This window comes from Neomonachus schauinslandi, chromosome 6 (assembly GCF_002201575.2).
Source record: "Neomonachus schauinslandi chromosome 6, ASM220157v2, whole genome shotgun sequence".
Classification (NCBI taxonomy): domain Eukaryota; kingdom Metazoa; phylum Chordata; class Mammalia; order Carnivora; family Phocidae; genus Neomonachus; species Neomonachus schauinslandi.
The window spans coordinates 72940578-72948622 of NC_058408.1; positions in this window are offsets into that span (position 1 = coordinate 72940578).

Consider the following 8045-nt stretch of genomic DNA (forward strand, 5'->3'; position numbering starts at 1 on the left):
CCTGAGCCGAAGGCAGTCGCTTAACCAACTGAGCCACCCAGGCGCCCCACCACAGTGCTTATTAACCACCATTTCACTTGGTCTGTTTCGTCCAGAATTTAAACATTGATGTGAAATTCTCCTCTTATTTTAACTCATGCTTTGTGTACATTCCTCACCAAAATTTTCTCTTTAGAATTTTTATTAGGCTATATCTATCATCCCGAAGCTCTGCCCTAATCCTGACCAGTTTCTCACACTGACTGATGTTATGGTATTCTTTCCCATCAACGTTGACTTGTCCAATTCATTTACATCACACTGTGTGAGTTGTTTCCCTTAATAATGAGACTCTGAGTGTGGCTCATAATCCAGTCACTCCATTTCCTGGTTTCATGTTATATGTGTTGCACACTCAGCTCGTTTTATTTCTGATCCTGTTTCAACTTTTTCAACATTCATTTAGTAACATTTTCTTTTTTTTAAATTTAATCCTTCCTTAAAGATTTTTTCTTCTCCATTAGTTCCATTCAACCCAATATTTATTTTAGCATAAACATTTTAGATGATGGTATTTACCATTTCCAATCTTTTAAAAAACTAGACCCTGTCATTTCATCACAATTTTATAGCACACCTGCCACATCCTGGGAAATGTACCAGGTGCTGAGGATATGGACACAGGTTATAAACACGTGCCCTCGAGTAGCTAGGTGCAGAATTCGGGCAACTACACAGATTTCAATATATCCTTGAGTTAAAATAGAGATATGTGCAGTGCATTCATTTTCCATTGCTGCCATAACAAATTATCACAATTTTAAATGCTTAAAACAAGTTAAATTTATTATTTTATAGTTTTGTAGGTCTAAAGTCCAGTATGGGTCTCATGGAACAAAATCAAGAGGTCACTGTGCTGTGTTCCTTCCTTCAGGTTCTCGGGAGGAGATCTATTTCCTTGCTCGTGCATTCAGCAAGAATGAGCAGAATGTAGTTCCATGAGGTTGTAGGACTGAGCCTGCATTTCTTTGCTCGCTATCCACTGGGGTCGATCTCTCTCTGTGGTCATGCACATGGCCCATGACAGCTCACAAGCAGCAGGAGGGCATCGAATTCTTCTCATACTGCCAGCTCTCTGACAACACCAGGGAAAGCTCTTCCATTTTTAAGGTCTCTTGATTAGATCTTGCCCAGCTGAGTAACCCAGTATGATCTCCGCATCTCAGGTCAACAACCTTAAAGTCGGTTTGCCTTGTAAGACAACATATTCACAGGTTTCAGACATTAGAAGGTGGATACCCTTGAGGGTCTCTTATTCTGCCCACCACACACAGAAAAGGGTTTAATGCAATATGAGCAAGTAAACTGGAGGGAGACTACTGTAAGCTCCTGGAGGGCAGGGGCTGGATTTGTCTTGGTTCCAGCATTGTCTTCTGCCATAGCATGCTCTCTGGCTCTTATAGGGTCAAAGTCAGTATTTAACAAGTAGGCAAAAGAATGAAATCAGGATCAGATGCCACGAGATGATTATAAAAGTGCCATTCACAGAAAAACGATTCTAGAGGAAGCAAGGAAAGTGGATTGAGTTGGTGGAGGGAGGAGGAGGACGAAGTATTAGAGACTTAAATCTGAGCGAGGTGACAGCATTGGGACAATGTGATCAGATGCACCGGGCTGATGAAAGTCAAATCTATTTCTAAGCTTCTAGTCTCCCTCCATGTTTTCTTCTGACTCAACATGGGTTGTGGTATTCTCCAGATTTTTCTACAACTTCGGATAATCCTTCCCCAGTTTTAATATCCCTTATTGATTTCCAAACCATCAGGGTTTCCACCCATTCAAAACTAAGGAATGCAGCTGCCACAGGCCATGCCCGGTGGCGCTTCCAGTGTGGCGGGGTCATCCGTGCGCGGACCCTGCGGAAAGAAGATGCACCTGTGCCGACCCCGTGGCGCTCCTATGTAACCACACTGCTTTCCTCCTCCATCCGAAGCAGAGTCTGAGTACCCAGAGGGACTGAGAAAATGAAAAGCTGAGTGAACGAAGTGACAAAGATAGCTTCCATAGGGGGAACAGCTTTGCCCAGGCTTCCTCCTGATGGATTCGTGCGGCAGTGAGGTTACAGGTCTTTGGAGCAGGGGAGACTCTGCTTCCTCAGGTACCAGGTACCTGAGGTACCAGGACTCTCCCCGTTTCCTTTTCTCTCCAAGACAACCAGACACGAGGTATGTGTCCAGGTGATCCCGTCTTACTTCCAGCCTGGGAAAAAGCCGGGCTTTCATTTCCTTTCTTCTTTCAAAGGGGGCTTTGGGCCCAGACCCCCCACTCACTGCTCATGGCTTTTCTCCCTGCAGGTCTTTTCAAATTATACCCACCCATTCAGCACTTTCCCACTTTCCAGAAGATTCCTTTGGGGGTTTTGCTATAATCATATAAATGAATAGAATCCTTCTAGGTAACCTATCTGTCAATTTCAAAATGAGATGACAGCATTCAGAACTAAATTCTAAACTGCAATTTCATGTTTCAGTCATATATCTTACTTACATTATAGCTGCTTCACAAAATGATACAGTTTCTGGATTTCTTCCAAATATTCTGAAGCTTAAGTTGTCAGGTGGGTATAGAAAAAGGGGTAGAAATATGTGATAATTTTCTTTTCATAACAATACGGAGTGAAATCTGGACTCTATGCAAAAGTATGACTACACAGAGTTGCTGGAGACTTATTTATTTCCTTCATAAATCTAGGATGCAACCTTGCGACATACATAAGAAAACCACGACTGAATATATTTATCAACAAACTGATATATGCACAAAACTATTCAAGCACAGTGAGGGGCTTCACTATTAACATGATAAGATATTCCTTTTCATTAAATAATACATATATTAGAAAAAGATAAATCATCACCTCAGTCAGGGCACATTTTGATGAGAGATCAATGTGCATTTCTGAATGAGCTCTCCCTTATCTTGCTTCCAAAGAAGCTGAGACAAAGATCTCTCCACATTATTAACTGTGAGGAAAAACAACAGTCACTCTTGAGATTTATTCCCAGGAGGAAGGTGGACAGTCTGTTAGACATTTGGAAAAAGAAACATTTTTTACCCTTACAAAATAAATCCAGGAATGTTCCATTTACAGATCTCCTAAAAAAAAAAAAAAAGTGTGTGCCCAGGATATTCTTAGATTTCTATTTTTAGTGTTTCCGGGAAGAAAAACCCAACAACCTTCTTCTGATGGTAAATGCATCAGCTTCCTAATCGGAAACAGAGAGCGAGAGAAGGAGAAATGCAAGTATGAGCTGATGCCTTCTCTGAATGGCACCCAGGATGTGACGAGAGGCCTTTCTTGGAGCAAAAGCAAAGACAGTTCGAGAAGGAGAGGAGCTGCTGAGATACAAGGAGAATCACAAATGAGATGCCACTCAGAATTATTCTTGGCATCCTACAAACAACAGAGCAGCAGAATAAATCTAGCGCATGAAGACAGCTGACTTGATACAGGGTTAGCATACATCCTGGTTTGCTCCAGACAGCCCTCGTTTAGAAATGTACCCTTCCCTCCTTCTTTTTCAAAAGTGACCCAATATGCTTAATCAATGACACACTAATTATACAAAATGATGCTTATAAAACATGATGTAATAACTTTAGAGCCAGTAGCTCTGATCATTACTATTTTTTCTTTACTCTCAAACTTAAAGGCTGAGGATAGAGAAATTATTTTCTTTTTTAAAATTTTATGTATTTATTTGACAGAGAGAGGGAGATGCAGACTCCCTGCTGAGCAGGGAGCCTGATGTGGGACTCGATCCCAGGACCCTGAGATCATGACCTGAGCTGAAGGCAGACACTTAACCGACTGAGCCACCCAGGTGCCCCAAGAGAAATGATTTTCAAAAAGAACTTGGCCCTAATCTTGTCATTCAGACAGAGGAGCCAGAATTGTTTTCATCCTGCTCAGACACAGGTTTTAAACACCTTGTTTCGTTGTATTGTCCATTAAAGGACTTTCCTCTAGCTTTACACCAGGATATGATTGCAATGGATCTCATTTCAGTGCTGTTCTCCCTTTTATATAAACGGGGCCAGCTATAAACAGTAGAGCTGGTCAATATGCTTTGTTTAGTATAAAATCAATCATTTGTAAGAAAAAGAAAAGAGCTAGAGACAGTGAATCCTAATGAAAAAAAAAAAGTCCTAGATTTTGGAATTGAATGGGTCTTTATTCAATCTTGGCTCTGCTAACATTAACTCGGTTATTCTGGGCAAACTATTTAACTTTAGCACCTTCGGTTTTCCTATAGGCTTAAAAAAAGTATAATTCCTCCCTCACAGAGCTGTTATGAGAGACAAAGATATAAGTACGTGCATTCTTAGCACGGAAGAGGGCACTACATTTTTGGTCTTCAGAGGTCATTCTCTGTTTCTGTGGAGGAGGCGTGTTCTCTATTTAATTCAATGCAAATGTAATGCACTCTTCCCTACCGTGATGCTGAACACGGGGTTGGAGAAGACAGAGTGGTTATCGGGAACTAAAGAACTACTCTCTCTTGTTCTTCCTGCATGTCTGCATCTCAGTTTCCTATCTTTTCTGTGCCCCTGGACCCTCACATCCATTGGCACCAATTGGAATGGTGGCAACCCCATGGATACCCTCCTTCCTAGAGTTGAAGAGGAGCCCTCTCCACTCAACTCCAGGATGCTAACCAACTGCAGTGGTGTGTTTATAGAGCCTCTTGCCTGGGACACAGGTAAGCTGTCTCTCCACAGGTCAGTGTGGTAGGTGGGGCCTCTACCCACACCCTCCCCTCCCCGAGGGTGGGAACTCCAGCCAGAAGGGCGCTGGCATTCCCTATCTAGGCTGCTCTGAGGTGGTCCAGTAGAAGGACCCCTCCATTAAGGGTTAAAAAAATCATTCTAGTTTTATCACAAATACCTTGAGCAATTTAACTTCACACAATGAGAAAATTGGAACAAGAGAAAGGATTTTTTTTTTTCAGAGTCAAGGGAAAATGTATCAGAAGATGAGCAGAAAGCACCCATTTCAGCTTCCTGAACCATATATCCCAGCCTCTGACCACTTTCTGTATTTGAATTGCAGCCGGCATGGCATCCCTAACTTCCATAATGCAGCAGAAACATAAATATTATTTATTTATTTATTAAAGATTTTATTTATTTGTCAGAGAGAGAAAGAGTGTGCACACATGAGCACAAGCAGGGGGAGTGGCAGGCAGAGGGAGAAGCAGACTCCCCCTTGAGCAGGGAGTCAGATGCGGGACTCATTCCCAGAACCCTAGTATCATGACCTGAGCTGAAGACAGATGCTTAACTGTCTGAGCCACCCAGGTGCCCCCCCCAAAAACTTTATTTTAAAAAAAACATAGGGTTCATAAATGTTCACTGTCAACGTAGCCCATCATTAGGAAGATTCCCTTGTGCTGAGAATTTATTTTGTCCCTTTGAGATGATTTTACCTAACTAAACATTAAGAATACAAAACAAAATTACATCAAGAACATGACTTTCAGGGCGCCTGGGTGACTCAGTCGGTTAAGCGACTGCCTTCGGCTCAGGTCATGATCCTGGAGTCCCGGGATCGAGTCCCGCATCAGGCTCCCTGCTCAGCGGTGAATCAGCTTCTCCCTCTGACCCTCCCCCCTCTCATGCCCTCTCTCTAATTCTCTCTCTCTCAAATAAATAAATAAAATCTTAAAAAAAAAAAAGAACATGACTTTCACTGCAGAGAATAAAATTTGGGTCCAACCAAAATGATCATCACAATCCTACTTGGCATACACCTCATTAGAGGTTTTCTCTCTCTCTCTTTCATATTAAAAGTCTGTTTCTGACCCTGTAGGTGGTGCCTGTGCCTAACGCAGCTGAGAGCCAAGCAAAGCCCCATAAACACAGTCCCAGAAAGTAACGATCCTGCCAATCCACCAGCATTCAAATTTAAACTAATTTTCTAAAATTATGAATTAGTCAATTTGAGTCATTTGACACATATCTAATGATACCTGTCCAACCCATTCTCATTTTATGAATATGATTAGTAACCAGCTCTAGACCAATGTAACAAACAATTTTAAAGCAGATTAACATAACCCTCTTAGCATATGGAATACCATAAAATTCACAAAAATCAAGTTTAGCACCTAATATAGAGAGTCTATAACAGAGGTGACCCCCAGCAGGTTCTTATGGCTGAAGATTAAAAGCTCTCTGTACAAAGCATCATGATTTTTTAGTAACAGAGAAAAATGCAAAGACTGATCTATTTTTCCTATGTAAGACTAAACTCCCACATATTTGGAATGACCTGCAGAACTGTCTGATGTTTTTCACTTTTCATTTTAATATTTTGATTTTATGAAGGCAGTCACACTTAGATCCTTGAGAATTTCAGTTCTAAATATAAATTCTTACTCCTATGTCCTATGATGAAACTGGTTCTAAAATATCTATGATTAATTACTTTTATAGAAGGGAAGCAGGTAGGGAAGAGAAAAAACACAAATCCCAAAATGGCAATGCCCACCTCACATTTTAAAAATATACATCTCTTGATAACGTCCTTTTTTCCTTAAAATCCTAAATAACTCTGCCATTTATGGAGAAAACTGAAGGAACAGTTATTTTTTTTAAGATTTTATTTTTTGGGGTACCTGGGTGGCTCAGTTGGTTAAAGTATCCGACTCTTGGTTTTGGCTCAGTTCCTGATCTCGGTGTCATGGAATCGAACCCTGAGTCAGGCTCTGTGCTCAGTGGGGAGTCTGCTTGAGATTCTTTCTGTGTCCCTCCCCCTTCTCTCTCTCTCTCTTTCAAAAAAAAAAAAAAAGATTTTATTTTTAAGTACTCTCTACACCCAACATGGGGCTCAAACTCACAACCCCAAGATCAAGAGTTTCATGTTCCACCAACTGAGCCAGCCAGGTGCCCCAGGAAGTTTTAGGTCTGGATATTAAAAAATAATGTTTGCCCCCAAAGTCCTATAGTAGCATCTCTTCTCATTCTTAAAAATATGACCACTCCTTATTTGTCCTAAAATATATATTTATTAAGAATCTGCTTTCCAAGGAATAATATTAGCAATGTGGGAATAACTCATCTTCCAAGAAGGAGTCAAGGATAAAAGATAAGGAATGGTATAGGGACACTAGAACAGATAACAGGTGCTTCGAAAGACTTCAAAGGACAAAGAGTTGATTCTTTCTACCTGAGATAAAATGAGGTATAAACTACACCCGGAGTCAGATCTACCAGTTATTCTGACTCCATTCGTCTCAGTAGGGGCTCAGACATTAGCATTTTTTAAAGATTCTGAGATAATCCTAATAGTCTGTTGAAGTTAAGAATCACTGGGCTTGAGGGAAAAAGCAAAAGGAGAGGCTGAGGGTGAGAGAGGGGAGGGGAGAACATTTAGAGGCCAAGAGAGATTGGTGTGAGCCAAGGCATATGGGCGGGAAAGGGTAAAACAGGATGAGGAGAATCATCACTGATTGGTTTAGAGAAGCCACAGTTTGCCCTGTAAAGTTATTATCAGATTTCATAGGTCATTTGATTGTGACTGCTGAGATAAATAATTTTATTTTGTCTTACAGTTAATTGGGTAAGTATTTAAGTTTTGTAGAGGGAATACAAAATATCTCAAGTAGTATTTTAGAGAAATTTTTCCAACACATAAAAGTGGAGACAATTTGGAGATTAAGAAAAACGTTGACACTGGTTTTCAAACGTAAGGGCAGGTAAGGTTCATGTGTGGAGCTTATTTAAATGCAACTCTGTGGACCCTCATTCAAGAGATGCCCAAGTGAGTAGGTCTGGGTGAGGCCCTGTGTCTGCATTTTTAGCAAATCCTTCAGCCGACACTGATGCAGATGCCTCATGGAGTGAAATCTGTTCAGATACAACAATGGTTCTTGCGGGAAATGGTTAGAGATGTCTGATGACCATGATTAGTTATATTTAAATCAAGAAGTATTTACGGAGTACTGATATAAGTCAGACACTATTTGAGATGCTGCAAATTAAAGTACCAATTGGTCAAGGAC